This window comes from Anolis carolinensis, chromosome 4, assembly GCF_035594765.1.
Source record: "Anolis carolinensis isolate JA03-04 chromosome 4, rAnoCar3.1.pri, whole genome shotgun sequence".
In the NCBI taxonomy this organism is placed as follows: domain Eukaryota; kingdom Metazoa; phylum Chordata; class Lepidosauria; order Squamata; family Dactyloidae; genus Anolis; species Anolis carolinensis.
This window is the reverse complement of record NC_085844.1, coordinates 11,140,468-11,160,715: the sequence shown is the minus strand read 5'-3', so window position 1 is coordinate 11,160,715 and position 20,248 is coordinate 11,140,468.

Sequence of the window (20,248 nt, the reverse complement as noted above, 5' to 3'; positions counted from 1 at the left end):
TATAAATACTGTAAATAAATATATGTGACTGCAATCCAGGTTAAAAAAAATCATGGGAAGATCTACATCCTACTCCAGAGTTCAGATCTTTCTCTGTGTTGGTATAGTGGGACAGCCACCCCAGATATCTATGCAGTATCCAGGATCATGTCCTCACAGTCATTGTATGTTCTCAAAACTCAGGCAGCCTGGGGAGATGGGTTGGCTGTTTCCCCTGCCCCCCATCACCCCAATTCCCAGAAAGTGGCACCTCCCTTGATCTTCTGACTCCCTATTTCCTGGTGCACTGCCATGTGACTGAACCTGGCTGCTTGAGAGGCGTGAAGGGGCCTTGCTCCTTCCAAGCTGCTTTGCTCAGTTACATGGGAGCAAATAAGGAAAAGAGAGCCTGCAGATCAAGATAAGTGCATTTTCTTTCTTTTAAGGAAAGAACATGGGTACTGGGAATTCTGCACCTGGTTTCAGCACAGCTGGGCTGTGGAGCTGCTGCCCCTTCTTCGAGGCGAATAACAGCAACCTTGCAAAGCGATAATATAAAGAACAGCATTGCACTCTTTAATGAACAAAAGAGAAACAGCTTCCTTTCTGAATTTCAGCAAGGATCTCACTAACTCCCAAATAATCCAACTGCATTTACATCCAGACTAAGCAAAGCTTTCATTAAATACAAAGGAAGTTAACAATGACATATCGGAACGCTTTTTTTTTAATGTCTCCGTCAGTTGCTTGTGTGAAAGGATTGTCCCATAGGTTTGAACAAGATTTAAATGATCTTAGAACCTTAGCAAGTGTTTTAGGTACTGCAGAGACTTTTTGCTCCAAATATTCATTCTGGTTTGTTCTAATCAACTGTTATCTGAAAAGAAAACATGGCATTTCAGCAGGAGGTATAATTATCAGACCAAACATTGGGGAAGTTCAGTCTTTATTTAAGGCTTCTGCACTTTTCCTGTGAAATATTTGATACTTTCCCCTTAATGAATTACCTAAGGTTTTCTGTCAGTTCCTTAGATATTAAAAATAAGCAAGAATTTGAAAAGAATTGCCCATGTTTATTTCTGACATTTTTCTCTTAGCAGGAAGACTCAGGATTGGATTTTTTCCTCTAGGTTAAATAATAATGTATCCAAGGGTGGCAAATATTTACATTGTATTTCTTTCCTGTTGGATGCATTATACAATGCTATCCTTTTGTGATTAATGGAATCCTCTCTGGGAGCTGTGCCAAAATCTGTCTTCCAATTTCCAGAAAAGGAGCCTCCGGTGGCACAATGGGTTAAAGCCTTGTGTGTTGGCAGGACTGCTGATTTGAAGGGTGCCAGTTCGAATCCAACCCAGGGAAAATATGGATGAGCTCCCTCTATTTGATCCAGTTTCATGCAGGGACAAGAGAGAAGCCTCCCACAAGGATGGTAAAACATAAAAAAAAAATCTGGGCATCCCCTGGGAAACGTCCTTGCAGACAGCCAATTCTATCATTGCAGTTTCTCAAGTCGCTCCTGACATGAAAAAAATGTTTCCAGAATCTTTTTGTGGTCTAAAATAAGATTTAAAGATTTAGCTGAATGCTGATCTGTTTTAGTGAGCTTGATAAACTCCATTTAGCAACAGCTGACATCTCACATATTGCCTGTATTGTTTCCTGAACTCTGCCATTAGTGCTGTGCTAGAAATGTGATAACTGCAGTGTTATGTGCCCAGGGCCACCAATCTGATGCTATGGCTATATACAGTGTCATACCTTGAAAGTATTTTCCTTAACGACACATAATCACTATCTACATTTTGTGTGGATTGCATTGACCTTAGATAAGACTTATTGTACATGTTAATATAAGCTTTGGTATTCCCAGTACTCCCAAGCCAAACTCATAGTATCATGGTTATCATTGCGCTCCCAGTGGTGCAATGGGTTAAACCCTTGTGCTGGCAGGACTGCTGACCAACAGGTCGGTGGTTCGAATCTGGGGAAAGCTAGTGAACTCCGTCTGTCAGCTCCAGCTCCCTGTGCAGGGACATGAGAGAAACCAGCCATAAGGATGGTAAAACATCAAACATCTGGGCATCTCCTGGTCAACGTCCTCGCAGAGGACCAATTCTTTCACACCAGAAGCGACTTGAAGTTTCTCAAGTCACTTCTGACACACACACAAAAAAAAACCTTTAAAGCTACTGTATTATTCCCATTAAGATTCAAAAATATACAGGATATTTTTTTAAAATAAAATGTCTGTGTCAAAAAGCCTGTAAGAGAAATCTTTTATTTTATTTTTAAATGGTCCATGTTCATTGGCATTATCTGCCAGAGAGGCTAGTATACACTCCATTATACCCAAAAGCCAGAGTGTGCAGAAGTATCATAATGTCAAGGCATAGACTCCTTCTACTTTCACCTTTTAAAGAAATACATGAGAAGGAAGGAATCATCACTAATGCCTTTCCCATGAATGAGAGGACCACCATACTGTGGATGCTAATACATCTGAGGATCAGTCTTGCCTTGGAAACAACAACACAGTGACTTGATATTGTGCATCATTGTACTTCATTTCTTATATTCTGAAAATCTGGACTGGATTAATCATCCCTGAAAAATGTTAAGATGGGGGTGCGAAGATTTAATCTAATTATAGTGTGTGCATCAATTTTATATATGTGTATCCTGACACAGGATCCAATGAACCTTAGAATATCTACTAGGGGCATGCAATTTTTTTTGTTAGTCCTCATGAGGCATATCAAATTTGTTAATTTTTTACTTATGATGTGATAGCCAATGCGCAGGCACAGTCCATGGCAAAAACTTAAACATCAAAACTCACCCAATACTTTTTGATAGAATTTTGTAAATCTCAGAAGCCTCCCAAATTCAGTTTCATTTTCAGCGCAAGGACGCAATGGAAAGCCCAAAAGGCTTTCTCTTTAAACTAATTGCCTCTCACCATTAGGAGAGGGAAGCAGTGGGGAGAAAGCAGAGTTTGCTGGGAAAGGGACTGAGAAAGCACAGACTTCTGGGAAATGTAGTTTGGCATAGTGAGGAGCCCTATGCCAAAGAATTCAAGAGGCCCTGCCCTAAATTACATTTCCCAGAATCTTGTTCAGTTTCAGAAAGTCCACATCAGGATAGGGGCGATATCTGTCCCTCCGTAGCAGCAGCCAGCCAGAGTTCTGATACATCGTTGAATCTTTAAAGAGGAAGACTGGCTGATATTTCTAGTAAGTAAATCTCTATGTTGGGCTGAGAAGAAATCCCAAAATGGAAGTTCTATTGGTTAGTATGAGAGACCTTCAATGAGATAGCTCTTGCGGCTTTTTTAAATATATATATATATAAACATCAGTAGATGTATGAATATTTTTGAAAGTCTGGGGGAATGATCCCCTGTTATATTGTGTCATTGTATAGAAAAGTCAAGGAGATAGCTCTTGTAGTTTTTTTTAATGTTGTTTATAGAAACTTTGAAAACTCTACAAATATCCATGGATATGTGAAATGTTCTGAAACTTGATGAGCTATCAGTGGTAAATGTGTTCTACCACTGTAGTAAGTCTCACCCCAATAACTGTAAAAATGAGGGAGAAAGGGGTCCCTGAATTTTCCCCCTTCTGCAATTACTATAACAAAAAAGTAACAAAATTTTGTTACCCTCATTGCAGTAACAAAATTTCACCAACTATACCTTAGAAACACTTTAGAAACAAAATGCTCCGCAACTCTGGAACTCCCTCCCCAGGGAGATTAGGTTGGCTCCCTCTCTACCTTCCTTCAGGAAACAACTGAAGACTTGGATGTTTCAGCAGGCCTTTGGAGATACAGTCATTAATTAATCAGCCCCAGGAGGTTTTTAATAATCTATCCCATTTTTATTACGATTTTACCATTTATGTGTTTTAAATGCAATTTTTATCCTGTATTTTTGTTTTAATTGATTTGTATTATGTTGCCTATGTTTTGTTCTATGTTGTTTGGGCCTCTGCTCCATGTAAGCCGCCCCAAGTCCCCACGGGGAGATGGTGGCGGGGTATAAATAAAGTTTATTATTATTATGATTATTGTTATTATTATTATTATTATTATTATTATTATTATTATTATTGTAATGACTTTTGAAACATTTTTTGTTGATCGCACATGCCTAATATCTACAGATTTGAATATGTTCTAAACCCCATCATACACTCACTTATATCACTGAAAACTTTCTTTACAAACTTCCCCAACTAGCAAAAACTGGAAAATGTGTTCACTTTATGACCATACTTCAAGTAAGAAATATTGGGTATGCATTCGGTTCCCGTGATCTTGTTCACCCAGATTTGTGGGAACAAATTGCAGCACAATTATTAATGACACAATATTTTTTCCAATCCATCTATCTCAGCATCACTTTCCTTACTATTAGAAAACATGGATGTCCAGCTGGTACACTCAAGGAGAAGTCTACTGGCACTGCTTCTTGTGACTTAGGGAAAGAGAAAGTTTTGATATTATCAGCATGTCTTCTGATATAATTTCACAATGTTAGACAATGTAGGTGACTAAACATATCTGTGAACAATACCAAATCTTCCCCAAGCAAAAAAGTAATAATCCTTTCTAAAAATGTTCTAACAAAAGTGCTGGTGAGAAATGTAACTACCAAGAAATGTTTCAAGTGTTATTGGAAGATATTATGGAGCAGAGTGGACCTCATGGTAGGTTTTATATGAGAGATTGTTCTTTGATCAAACCATCCCTATCCTTCTTCAATGTAACTAGAATAAACCAAATAAACACAATTTTCACCTTCTGATTCCATGTGGCTCACTACAGTTTTTCAAAGCTGAAGTTCCTTCACATCTATCCCAGATCTACACAGGTATATGCTTTGTTTAAAGCTCTCAAAGAAACTGAAAATAGATGGTTGCCTTTTTATTTGCTCGACTTCATCTTCATTTCCCACTAGATGGGAAACAATCAACCCAGGAAGATCTTTATTTATCCTCTTTATTCCTCTACTCTGTCCAATACAGGAAAAGTATTATTAAGCAATCAAGAATGTGCTGCAGCAATCATAAGGCGATTATATTCCAACAGTACAAGTGGCAAGATGCTGCCAAATAAAGCTTTCCCCAGAGATGCTTCAGTCTCCTTCAGAATATGAATTTCTATTAGGGTCTAGCATATTGGATTGGGTGTAGATGGGATTGTTTCTGAAGTCAAATTCTCTAGTAATCAAGTCTTGTACTACAATTCTTCCACGTTTTCTAAAAATTCAGCCTATGTTTGCCTTGCCTATCCCTATGACCACCTGAAAATAAATCTGACCTGGGAGTTCTTGACAATCTTTGTGTTTTAATATTCTCAACTCTGACCAGTAGCAGAATTTAAGGTTTTACCTGGAATTAAACCTGTGACTTTCTGGCTCTAATCCTGAAGTATGTCTCTTGATCCTTAAGTGAGTGGTGAATTGTGATGATGTTTCCTCAGCAATCAGGCAAATCTCACATTGATCAAAGCACAGTTGGTCCTGTTTGTAGGTTTGACTTTTTAGGACTTATGGATTTGATTAAAATATTCTCTCTAGACCAAGGGTTCTCAAACTGTGTTCCATGGAGCCCTTGGGGATCCATGAATGATAGCAAGGGGCTTTGCGACATCATTCTGCTTCCCACCTCCTCCTCTTTCCTCTTCCTCAGAAATTCAGGGAAATTAAAGTTTAGAGCTGCCATCCCATAGGACTCAAAAATGTTCAAATGTTTAAAGCAACCTGAACACTCCCCCACAACATGGAAATTATCAACCCAACCTGCTATTCCACTACAGCTGAGTTAGCATGGATACTGATAGTAGATAAATACCAGGTTGCGCACCTTCAACATCAGACCATTTTTCATTAGTGAAATGGAGCCGTTTCACCTTTCTGTGCTCCTGCAATTGCACTTGCACTAAGTCTCGTAGTCACACCTTCCTACACTACTTTTATTTTTAGTGCAATTATGCAATTCTATCATGTAAAAACAAGCAAAAACGGACAGATATATAAATATAAAATATAAAAGAAAGACAGCTAGCGTGGGAATAGCAAGGGGATAGGGGAAATGAAGGAGAATCTTGCCCTGACATCACTTTACTGCTGGGATGCTGCCCCAAAAGTATAAATGACCCATTGTCTCAAGATATGTGATAGGAACATTGTAGAACATTGGGAGATATAGAGGAGGTTTTCAAAATATCCAAAAGTGTGTTGATCTTTTCACACATGCACTAACAAAACAGATTGCAGCAATAAGTAACATGCATCTAATAAAAACACATTGAAAGAATTCAGAGACCGTTATACATATGATAACATGTCTGATAAAATGCTATAAAAGGGCAGTGAGGAAAAAGATGCAAGTGTACTAAAACCATTCAGCTCTTGGGTTACATGAGGCCAATGGTTATCCTTTGATCCTAAAGATAAATTGCAGGGAAGGGGGTAAGAAGTGCTTATGGGGAGGGGCAAAATAGACATTGTGGCCCCTATTTTGACTAAGGGTCCTTTTACACTACCCTATAAAATCCAGATTATCTATTTTGAATGGGATTACATGACAGTGTAGACTCATATAATCCAGTTCAAAGCAGATAATTAGGATATAGTCTGAATTATATGGGAATGTAGAAGCGGTCTAAGAAGTGCTGTTTGGGAGATCTCAACCCATAACAGAACACAAGAAAAACAGCAACATAAATGTAATCCAAAGACATTCCTGTTTACACAAAAACGTCATTTCTGGTCATTCTGTGGCTAGTTGAATATCTGAAGGAACCCCTCAAAATATTTATGTTATCCTACATATATGGATCCCTCTCTAATAAAAAAAAGACTGAATGTGGGGGACACATTTATTTGTATTTTAAGGTATAGGAGCACAACTGACTACCATAGACAATTTGGAAGGAAGACTTCACCATTTTTCTAGAAAAGGAAGACTACAATAATTGCACTTTTTTGGTTCCAAAATACAAATGATTTAAATCAAATTCTGTTGAGATCAGAAGATCTGAGGCATGTGATTATATCCTTCATACCTCAGCGTCTATTTCTACACTAAGCACCTGAGCTTCTCATTCGATTCCATGAAATTCAGCTGGGCTCATTGGAGAATTATATAATTATGCTTATTACAGAAAGAAGGAAAACTTTCATAGTTCTGATCTCTTTCTTTCTCTTTTTCCCCCCTTTTTAAATGACAAGAGACTTTCCCTGGCAGCTGAGTCTGAAAAGCAGCTTAATTTTTTATTAGTTGCATCCGACATTCCTTTTTAACTCATTAGCATGATCCTTTGTAAATGTTCCTGACCTGCTTTCATTCCCTAAGAGCAAGGTATCATAGCAGCTCATCTCATTATTGGGCATCAAATGACTCTTGGTGATGTGAACCAAGGACTGATTTGTTCAAAGACTGAGAGCAAAGTCACATTCTGTGCCAGAAGAAAGACAAATCAGGGTTTGTTAATTCGGCTCAATGCCCCTTTCCTTTGCACATGGACATTCTCTTCTGTGCTCCTTCTCCTGTATGTATTCCTTTAAAAATGCAGTTTGGAATCAATGCTGAAAACTTAGAATGAGATGAATGTTAAGAGAAATTTTATCAGATGGGATGAGAATCCATTTCCCAGAGCTGAGACCCATGCTAAGGAATGATGTAGTACAATGTCCAACAAGCAAAGTTCCATTTTTTAAAAATTTATGTATGTTTAATGTCAGTTTTGTAAGTCTGGGACCAGTCTGGATCAGAAATGCTCTGGATTGGCCTGGGTAGCAGCCACATGTATCTTTTTTAACTTTTTTAACTTTGCTGTGACATCACATTAGTGTCTAAATTGTCCATCAGATTCAAGACTACATCAGTCTTATGACTGTTTTTAATCATGTTGAAGTTTTACTGCTCGGTTTAATGTTTTATCTGATTTGTGCTGTCGTGTCTGGGCATGGCCCCATGTAAGCCGCCCCGAGTCCCTCCGGGGAGATGGGGCGGGATATAAGAATAAAATTATTATTATTATTATTATTATCAGTCTCACTGGATCATCTTGGGTGCTTTCTTTGTTCATGCTCCTGACCTTCTCAAGTGCCATGGTCTCATGGCATCACCACAAGAACCATGAGACCAAAAAGAAGGAGGTGACCAATATTCCTACCCTTTTCCCCTGGTAATATGGGTACCTCAGTTAATGTCAGAATAGGGCACATGTGACATCCAGGAGTTTACACAGACCTCTATGTCCAGCTGTGAATGCCAATGTCAATGATATGGGCACAATCTATCCAATGTACAAGGGTGATAACACAATTGTCCCATCTGAAAAGCAGACCAGTTTGAATTGGACCCAATCCAGCTGTCCATGCTGTTCTGAAGGTATTGGATACTCCAGAGTTTCAAAAAAATTCCAGACCATTTCCTAACTTTTCTGAAATGAAGCAAAGCGAGTATATTTATTTATTTACCCTATCTATATCCCTCCTTTCTCTACTCTGAAGGGGACTCAAGGCAGCTTACATATGGCAATTATTCAAGGCCTTAAACACATACAAACATTAAGTACTCAAATGTCATGAGAACAGCCAGGAATCAATTCAGGTTGGATTATAGACTTGCCCCAAGACAATTGATCTGCAGCTGTTATCAACAGTGCTGTGGAATTGGAAGAGGCACAAATGGAGGGTGAAAGGTATTTCAATGGTATTTGGTTTAAAATGGTTTTTTTAAAATGCTTTTATATTACCTATTTTATGGTTTGGTTTTATGTGTTATGTGTGGTTCTTGGATTTGTACGTTTTTAAGATGTTGGAAGCTGCTTTGGGTCCCTTGGTGGAAGAAAAGCGGGATCCAAATAAATATTTATTATTTATTATTAAAGGTAGAAACATGTCAAGAGGAAGGCGTGTCAAGCCAACCCTTGTCGGGACCGCCTTTCACCTGAAAATTAATGTCCTTGTTTCAAAAGAACATGTGGATCAAGAATAGGTCTCTACAGACACTTATGAGCCCACCAGCAAGACCTTGTACTTGGAAAGCAATAATATTCGGCTACATGTGATAGCCGATGATGATAATGATGATGATGATTATGATGATGACAGAACCTTGAACTGAATGAGGCTGTTTTGCATTCAATTGACATGTCCAATCAATTCTGTCAAACAATAGCTGCTATTTATACCAAAACATTCCACCTGAAATGAAATATTGCTTTCAACTTTAGAATGCTTCCTTTGAGAAAACAATGATGTCTCCTTTCATTTGTGTTTTACTTCCCCAGATTCCTTTCAGTAACAGGAGTTGTGCAATTCCAAACTTCATATTAGTATAATGTCTTTATTAAGTCTATCAAAGATTTCTTGTCATATTTTTCATGCTATCCAGATTTCGCCATCTGAAAATATGATTATTGCTTGTATTGTAAGTCACTTTGAATTTCATTTATAGAGGTGAAATTTGGGTTATAAATAATAATAAATAATGTGATTTACTACTATGTTTAAGTGGCATTGAATCTTGATGGAGTTGTAAGCCACCTTGTGTCTCCTATTGGGTCAGAAAGGCAAGGTATAAATGAACAACAACAACAACAACAACAACAACAACAACAACAACAACAACAAACACCAACAACGGAAATAGCTGTCCAACCAACTATTGTAACCACCCAGATGGGGAAACCTCATCATCTCTCTAGGCCAGTAGTTCTTAAACTGTGCTCAAGGGAGCCTTTGGTGCTCCGTGAGGCATACTGAGCAGCTCCATGCTTCCTCCCTCTCCTCTTTCCTCCTCCTCCTCTTTCTCCACAGCAGCATTGTCCTCCTGGGGCACAGAACTTTTTCAGGTGTCATCTTGCCACCGCAACCCTTTTCCAGGATTCCCCCCTCACCACTCAAGCCCTTTCCCAGGTGCCCCCGTACAGAAGGGAGTTGGTCTGGATGGCTCATGGGTTCTTCCACTGAAATACTGTTAAATTTATGTTGGTTAAAATTGTTCTTAATTTTAAATCTTGCCTGTTCTTTCTTTACTTTTTCTTTCTTTCTTTTGCACTACAAATGAGATATGTGCACTGTGCATAGGATTTTTTTCCTTTTTATTCAGTTAGTTTGCACAAACACTCCCCATCAATCTGCCACTGGCTCTGTCAAATTTTAAAATGCAGCGCGGCCCCTGTGTCCAAATGTTTGCCCATGCCTGATTTATATACATCATATATAATATATAATATAATATATAAACATTTCTTGGAGCTTTATGAGAAACCTTTGCTTCAAAAAGGGCTCAATGGATGAAAAAGTTTGAGAAACGCTGCTCTAGGCAGGTGGCTCCACTGCTGAACTATTCTTACTGTCAAGGAGTTCCTTTTAATGTTCAGTCAAACTCTTCCTGTGTGCAATTTAAAACCATTAGATCTGGTTCTACTTTCGGAGTGATAGAAAATAAACCTCCTGTCTCTTCTTGTTTATGACAGCCCCTGAAGTACTTAAAGTGCACAGTTTTGTTACTCTTCAGGCTTCTCTTCTTCAAACTAAATATGCTCAACTCCTACAATATTTTCTCATATGTTCTGTTCTCCACATCTCTTATCCTAATTGAACTTCTCTCAAACTGCTCCATTTTCTCTATATCTTTCTTAAAATGAGGCACTGGGGACTGAATGCATTACTCCAGATGAGACATGACCAATGCAGGTAAAATAATTATTTTCCTTGACTTGGAAAGTATACTTCTATTAATGCAGGCCAAAATAGCATTCACCTTCTTGATTGCAGCATCAAACTGCCTGCTCTGTCCTTGTCCAATGCAAGCTGTGGGAATGACAAAAACACCCCCAGCCTAGAATGGAAAATGTATGTATTTTCAAAGCAGTTACCTCTGCTTTGTTGGGAAAAGTTATTTAAAAGCTCTAGTTGTCTTAAAGAAGGGCTTAAAGCTAACATACAAAAATGTGGAACAAAAACACTAAGAACTGGTTTTAGAGCAATCTAACAAGAAGTCAGCTGTTACCAACAATGCTATGTGTTTTGAAGAAACATGAATAGAGGGTGGAAGAAAGAAATGTTACAAGAGGAAGGCACATCAAGAAAACCCTTCTCATGACTGCGTTCCATCTGGAAATCATACGGTCCCAGAATAGGTCTCTACAATCACTTGCAGACACACTGTCAAGACTCTGCCCATGGAAAATAATCAGACTTGGCCACAAGTAATCACCTATGATGATGATATCCCTTTGAGTAATCACTTTTCTGTATTGACACTCTGGAAAACATGTCTTTTCTTCTTACATTTCTTCATGTTGGAGAAAGCAACATTGAATCCTTTTGATGTCTTACTTGTGAGTCTGATGTGTAACCGAGTCCTCACATCCCACAGGTTTGCCAAAAGCAATACTGAAAACAACTCTGGAAGCTGCCCTTCAGGCAAAAGAACCAATACATTTCATGGCAAAAGAAACCAAAAGATTTTAAGTAAAATTAATGTTATTTCTTTCTGATATTTTACAACTTTCTCAAAATAATAATAATAATAAAAAACACAAAGCCAGTGAACACCACATTACTTGTCAAAAGATCAAATTCTTGAACTATCTATGGGAACATTTTAATTGGCTACATTGTTTGATTCTTTTTTTAAAAAAAAGAAGATAGGTCAATCAATAGTGCCACGTTCAAAACGTCTCAATTTTTGGTTGATTTTCATTCAGATAGGAGATAAATTGTGTTCAAAAAACACTGAAGGACAAAGAAAATAATGAAATTGTGATATGAAGGTTAAGGAACTCTCATACCTATTCTACAGATTGATGCAGCATGTCAGGAGTTTTGTGTGAAAATGACTAGAAAACTATCTATACATTTCTGTAGATGAACGCTGCAAGAGATTTCACAAAAAGCAGAGATGCTTGTATCTGCTGCTATTCTCCTGGACGTCAAGACAAATCCTCTCTCAACAGGTAAACGGATGTACTCACCACCTCAACATTGAAATATTCATATGTATTATAGACCAAATATTGTCATGTATTATTGAATAAAAAACTGTATAATATCATGCAAAGAGATGTTAAGAATATTTTGAAGTTTTCCACAGAGAAAATTGAAGACTTTGCTGCTTATGAGGAAAAAATATGGGAAAACAGAATAGGGATTTTTGCGGAGCTGTATCTCTCTGTATTGGGAATGTGATTTATAATCAAATATCTTCTTGAAGGAAGGATCAAGTAATTTTTACCATTTTTCATTTTATTGAAAAAATACTTCAAACCATGCAGTTTTAAAATCAATTCAAAATTCAAGACTTATGTTATGCAAAATATACATGGCTTTTTTTTTTGCACTGAGCACAATTTCTGCACATTAAACAGTTTTTTCTGTGCATAAAAAGCTGTTTCCTGTGGGAATTTTGTGTGAAATGCCCTGAAAATAAAGTATAATATGTTCTGTTAGAAATGAAGATGTCTAGGAAAAAGTATTATTTCCTGCATAGTCAAATGTTATTTTCTTTCTTCTTTTTTATTGAATTCTATAATCATAATCATAACATTCTTTAGCATTTTTAACATTTGCCTTCCAAATCTTCCTATATTTTTCCCAAATGTTATTTTCTGTGCAAAACAATAACATACAAATCAATAAACAAAATTCTTATCAGTCCAGTGTTTGTCTTGTGAGGGTTTCTCATTACATGAAAACCATGGAATGTATTTTTGCCAAATACTGTTAAATATTTTTCCATCCCTAGTTCATGCACACAGAAAGTATGTTTTTTGGACTAACAACAGAAAAAGGCAACGTTTCCTGCCTCTTCTGAGAAGCATTAGATCGGCTATTTTTGCAAAGAATGCCAGACCAGGTTTTTTGATCTAATTCTTATAAACCTGGTTAAAAAGTGAAGCACATATATTCTTTGCTGAACAATTCCTGCTCACTGATAATATCTTTAGGCCGGGGAAAAGGCAAGGTGAAGCAAAGAGGGCCATCATTTCGTCAAACTGGAAGTGTCCAAGGTGAGTACCTCTATTGTCAGATTGTCAGAGCCCTGTCTGTGGCGCATTTCCCCCCCCCCCCCAAAAAAAATCATTGGCAGCGACGACTTTTATGCAGAGCAGCATGTGACAAATTGATTTTCCCCCTCCTTGCTTGCAACTTTCAATTGACCTTTAAGTACACAATATGCCACAGACGCACGGAAAAGAACATCTTTGCCTGCTTTATTACCTCTCCTTTAATGAAACCTATCTCTCGTAATATCAGCTCAATAGTATCTGTTTTTCATTTGATCATTTTTGCTTCCCTTGCGTACCCTGATGTCCTTCTATAGCTCCTTCTCAAGGGGCTTTTGCTTACATTTCAGGGTCAAAATCAGAGCAAATATCATAGTTGCCTTTGATTTGCTTCTCTTGATCTAAATTGTATTAGGAATAGGTGAGATTTGATGACAGTTTGATTTTGAACATTTACCAAATTTCATAAATTTGGTAAATGTGAGAGAAAGTGAAGCAGAGGCCCTATTTATAGTATTGTGTAGTACAGTTTCTAAATTTGGATTATCTGCCTTGAACTGGATTATATGGCAGTCTAGATCCAGCCTTGAAGTTTTGCCTTTCTCTATCTGTTAGAACATCAATGTGGATTTTTTTATTCTTTGCATGGTTTATATGACAGTTTTAATATTATGGGGCTCACAGCTATATTACATATTTGATTTCAAACAGCTTTCCCATTCATCCACTTGGTTATTCACCCACTTGTTTATTTGGTTATAGTATAACTAACTTTGTTGCAATTAAGGGATTCAATAATGGGGCAACACAGGCCTGTGAGGGTCCCTTTAATAAGTATGTGTGACGGCACAACTGCCCAAACACAACTTAGGCCCCTTCTACACTGCCCTATATCCTAGGATCTGATCACATATTATCTGCTTTTCCCAGATTATATAGCAGTGGAGACTCATATAATCCAGTTCAAAGCAAATCATCTGGGATCAGATCCTCAGATTTAGGGTATTGTAGATCTGACCATAGGACCCTTCCAGACAAGCCCAAAATGTGGGACTTGTCACAGGCTTCCCTGAGGCATCCAAAAAAACCCTTAGGTAAACCCAAATTAATACATAGTAAACCTTTTCTAGTTTACCCCAGATTAATACAGCGCCTGGAAAAATCCAGGCCTCAATGTAAGGCTCAGATCTTTCCAGGTGTGAACCCTGTGGGGATTGACTTCTGGGACCCCTTCTGTGATCCCAGGGATAAATACCCACTGCAATTCTAGTTCTTTAGGCTTCAAGAGCCCAAAGGAGCAGGATGGTATCCTCGCCCTCCCAGTCCCCCATTTAACCCCCTAAAAAAACTTATGTGAAGAGCCTGGATGCATGCTTGTAAGTTTTGGGGGCAAATGGGGAGTTGGGGGCTGGTTCCATGCTCTCCCAGATCAACCACCACGTACCCAGCCACCCTTCACCCAGGAGAGAGCCCGGGGTTTGTGGTGAGTGTGGGACCTCAATCCCAGAAAGAAGTGGGATAAAATCCCAGTTCCCTCTGAGGGCCCTTCCAGACAGGCCCTATATGCCAAGATCTGATCCCAGATTTTCTTTTTATCCTAGATTATCTGGCAGTGGGGACTCATATAATTCAGTTTAAAGCAGAAAACCTGGGATCAAATCCTGGGATATAGGGCCTGTCTGTAAGGGCCCTGGGATTGAGGTTTGTCTGTAAGGGCCCTTAGAAGCAGCTCCTGCCGGGAACCCCACAGTGGCTTTGACTCCAAATAAATTATCAACAGTTGCTGCTCATTATGTAGCATTCTTGCAATGGGTCAGGAAATTGGATCCATCAAATGCAGTTGAATCATTCAATCACTGCTTCGTTATTGATTCCATGTCTCAAGTTAAGCTAACCTTCTCTAAATTGTCAACTTGTTTACTTCCAAACTATGGTTGTGCTGTGGTTTGTTGGGTCCTTCAACTCAAGCTGCCTCCTCATTTATACCTCTGCAGACACAATGATAACAATACTTATAGATCAAATACAGTTCATTAAAATATCTTTATGTAATCATCAGATGTTTGTTCAGATATAATCCAACAAAGAAGGGCAACCAGAGGTCCACATACATTGGGTATTGCTCCTCAACCTTCTTTTCCCTGACTTCCTTACTAACTGCTACCCAGGTGGCATTATTTTCTGAGGATAAGATGAAAGAACATTCTTGCCAAAGCATTAAAACAACCAACACCTTTTTTGAACCAGACAGCAGAACTCAGAATTCCAAAATGATGCCTTTAAATGATTCTGGGTCATTTCATGGTCTTGTGTCATCTCTCTTTCATGGTTAAAAGCTTTAGACAAAGCATGATATCAGAAGTATGGATCCTGCCATGTTTATTTGAGTCTTGCCATGTTTATCCTTCATTTGTATGTGCTTGCTAGTAATACCTTCATATGTATACTGGATAAATGACGTTGTGCTTTAACCATGCTGATAATTGCCTGTATTGGGGGGCCTGCTGAAAAAAACTCTTATTAGTCCAGAAGTGTTTATCTACCCTTTGCAGATTTATTGTGCAGATACAGTAGAGTCTCACTTATCCAACATAAATGGGCCGGCAGAATGTTGGCTAAGCGAATATTTTGGATAATAAGGAGGCATTAAGGAAAAGCCTATTAAATATCAAATTAGGTTATGATTTTACAAATGAAGCACCAAAACATCATGTTAGACAACAAATTTGGCAGAAAAAGTAGTTAAATATGCAGTAATGCTATGTAGTAATTACTGTATTTATGAATTTAGCACCAAAATATCACGATATATTGAAAACATTGACTACAAAAATGCGTTGGATAATCCAGAACATTGGATAAGCGAGTGTTGGATAAGTGAGACCCTACTGTATATTAGGGAGTAATTGGCAAAGCAGCTGCAAGGTTATTCTCATGAGAGAATGGGATGACGGGATGTTTAATTTTTTTTTGGTGTAAGAGCCAATGGGAAGGAAACATCTTAAGAGGTACTGGTGTTGTTTATTGATCAAGTTGACCAATAACCAAAATTTGAATGTATTGTGCAATCCCTTATTTCTCAGTGTCAATTGTACTGAGAATTGAAGTTTTCTTGTGTATGACATGTGAATAAGATTATCTATTTGGATCACAGTTCCCTAGATCACCTAACCAGCAGAGCCATTAAGTATGTTGGCTAATGGAATCTGGGAGTTATAGTCCAAAAAAGTAATCAACAAAGTAATCAACAATGCTTGGACTGGAGTACTTCTAGATTGCTCAGATGCACTTCAGAGTGTTAGAATAACATAATTTAGAGCAATTCTCTTTATAGTTGTGGGGCATCAGTAGTGCTGTCTATGAATCAAAGGCTGCTGCTCCATAGCAGGTTTCGAGGAAAGGAAAAATCCATTTTAGCCAATGAGCACGAATACAGCATCAGTCCTTGCAAGATCTGTGGGGTAAATGGTTCATGGCTTAATACAACTTGCGATGTGCTTCTCTGGACCACAATGAAGTGGGAGAGTCCTTAAATAAAATGCCTATTCATAGTCCCAAATCTAATTGATACCTCCCAAATGAAGGAGACTCATTCAGTCAATTGTTCAGGATGAATAAACACATAAATATATCCCATTGATTTGATGGGTCGACTCTAGTTTGAAGCAATAATAGGACTGCAGCCATAATGTACTTACATTATTTCAACTGTGTGTGCATGACTGCACCACTTTTTCATCACTATAGGCAATAATATATTTTACAACACTAAGTGGTTAAATGCCAGATCTGAAAATTCTGCCACAAATGCTTATATTTAAGGTCTTTAAAAAAAACAGCTTGAACTAATAAATAATAGCATGCTAATGGCATTCTTTTGCTCTGCCTTACTTACAATGAAAAATACATTTGTTCTTCTTTAATGGTCTAAAATGTACCCTTCAGATGTATTGATGTGTAGATGGCTTGTAAAATGCTCACTTCTCTGCTCTATTTTATTTTCTAAACATCTGAGAAATGCCCGTCAATATTTTCTGCCTGAACAAAACCTATTAAAATAATGAAGGGCACAATTTTGGGTAACCGGCAGTCATTTTCCTTACTGCTAGCTTAATAACCCTGCATAGCAAAACAAATCCCTTCCCAATTTACAGAATTATCTTCTGACTCGACTATAATTATATTCACATTGAAAGCAGCATACTATGTAACCAATATTTTGTGCTCAATATAGACAAGTTGGTATCAATAATGGGTATGATAAATTGTTAGTTCTCATTTTTCATTTGGAAGTATTCTCACAGAAGGACTAGATATTTAGTTTTGGAAATCTATTTGAACTTGTTGAAATTTCAGGTAGTCATCATATTGTGGAACACCTTTCAGCAATATCAGCAAGTTCACCAAATGTACCCGTTCCTATAGAAGAATCATGTGGTCATGGGACTGGGGAGACATGCCCATTTTTGGTGCACTCAAAGCTCCGTACCATTTTGTTGGGGCTGTACATATTAATTTAATCTAAATAATTTATGTCATTTTAACAAGAATGCAATATATCTATATTAAAAATATCCAGCCCAGAACCCTTACTTCAATAAGGGTTCTACTAATATCTGTTGGAAATATAATCTAAAGAAGGAACATTTTTATCATGTGTTAAAAACATGTGTTAAGGCAAGACAATTTTGGATCAAGATCCATTGTCTAATGGAGAACAGCTTGAAATTTAATTTCCAATTGAAAACTTGCGTTTTTCTCCTAGACCTAATAGATTTATTATTATTTATTTATTTACAACATTTTTACCCTGCCTTTCTCAACCCCGGAGGGTACTTAAGGTGGCTTTACAAAAAGACAACTATTTGATGTCTTAAAAACAGTGTAAAATTCAAATGGACATTAAAAGAGAATGATAAAATACATAAAAATAATTAAAACATTTGAAGCAATACATTCACAATTAATCACACAATCCACAAGAGTAATCCGGGCCATTCCATAAGTCATTTCACATCATTTCATCTATGTTTATTGCACAAGTTCTCCAAAGGCTTGGTCACAAAGCCACATTTTCAGTCTCTTATGGAAGATCAGAAGGGATATAATATTCCTGGGGAGGGAATTCCACAGAGAGGGGCCACCATTGAGAATGCCCTGTCTCTCATCCCTGCCAAACACACCTGCGAGGAAGGCGAGACCAAGAGCAGGGCCTCCCTAGACAATCTTAAACTCTGAGATGGTTAATAGAAGGAGATATGTTTGGACAGGTAAGCTGGGCCAGAACTGTTCAGGGCTTTATAAGCTAAAGCCAGCACTTTGAATTGTGCTTGGTAGCAGACTGGAAGCCAGTGGAGCTGATGTAACAGGGGGGTTATATGCTCCCTGTACCCTGCTCCGGTGTGCAATCTGGCCTCCGCCCATTGGACCACTTGCAGCTTCCAAGCAGTCTTCAAAGGTAATCCCACGTAGAGCATATTGCAGTAATCTATTCAGGATGTAACCAGAGTGTTGACTACCATGGCCAAGTCTAACTTCCCAAGGTAGAGGAACAAGTGAAAAAAATTATCTAGTATTTGATCACAGGTGCAGGACCGATCTAAACAGAGGTGAAACTACTTGCCTAATGTCATCACAAGAAGATTGGATGATGAACTTACATGATCTTTCAAAGATAAATTGATCAGAGAAAAGAAATTTAGTTGTTTTAATAAAAATTGGGAATTAATCATTTTATTTTTGAGAGATTATTGCAGGTATAGATTTGCAGAATAGTAAAAGTAAAATGTAAAGGTTTCCCCTTGACATTAAGTCTAGTTGTGTCCAAATCTGGGGGTTGGTGCTCATCTCCATTTCTAAACAGAAGAGCTGGCACTGTCTATAGACATCTCCAAGATCACGTGGCCAGCATGACTGCATGCAGCGCTGTTACTTTCCCGCCGGAGTAGTACCTATTGATCTACTCACATTTGCATATTTTCCAGCTGCTAGGTTGGCAGAAGCTGGGGCTAACAGCGCGAGCTCATCCTGCTCTCTGGAATCGAACCACCGAACTTTCAGTCAACAAATTCAGCAGCTCAGTGGTTTAACCCACTGCACCATTGGGGACTCCTGAAGAATTGTAGAATTAACTACTACATATTTAGTTAATTCTACAATTCTTCAGGAGCCCCTAATGGTGCAGTGGGTTAAACCACTGAGCTGCTGAATTTGTTGACTGAAAGTTCAGCAGTTCGATTCCAGAGAGCAGGATGAGCTCGCGCTGTTAGCCCCAGCTTCTGCCAACCTAGCAGAAAGTTGATTTAGGGTGTGTATTTAGAAGAAAAATATAAGTGGATAACTGTAATCAGAAGACTGAAAGTACGGAAATTGTCTGTCTTTCTGCCCCTGTTAGCTTTATTATCTTTCTGTTGTGTAGTATATTTGAGTTTATATTATAGCTTTGTTTTATGTAACCTTTAGTTCAGGCTAATGGTGTATTGTATTTTTATAGTTTCCCATATATGTTGTTTCACATTACATAAAAATTTTGATGCCTCAGCAGTGGTTCTCAACCTGTGGGTCTCCAGGTGTTTTGGCCTACAAGTCACAGAAATCCCAGTCAGTTTACCAGCTGTTAGGATTTCTGGGAGTTGAAGGCTAAAACATCTGGGGAACCACAGGTTGAGAACCACTGGATTAGAGGATGTTTTCTAGAGCTGACTTTGGCATGTGGAATGAATTCTGCCCTCTCCTCTGAAAGTGTGCAGAGACATAGATGATGGGATGCTCAGAGTTCATTTAGCACAGTTTCTACTCGAGTCTGGAGCTGGGATTCCACTTTAGATTCTACATAGAGAAGAGCTGAGCTGTGACTTATTGTAGCCAAATGAAAATATCTTTAAGGGAATCTAAAAATGTATCCTTATCATTCACAGAGGCTTTTGGCCTCATGCACAGCGGGTCCATCTTAGCATATTGAAGCTTAAGGTAATGTGTTCTTCATAAGTGAAATAGCTGGAGCAAGGGAAATGACTTTATTGGATTTATCAGTAGACTATTTTACCCAGATAGCGCACAGTAGTGACTCCATGCTGAAAAGGATGAGATTACTGTTCAAATTAATGAACTGGGGAAAAAAGAAAAAGAAAATCGAAAGGCTGAATATTAAATGCACTCATATGAAGTTCTTCAAGATAGAAACTGAACTGGGTATAACTAATGAGCAAGTTTCCCTAAACAATTGGTAGT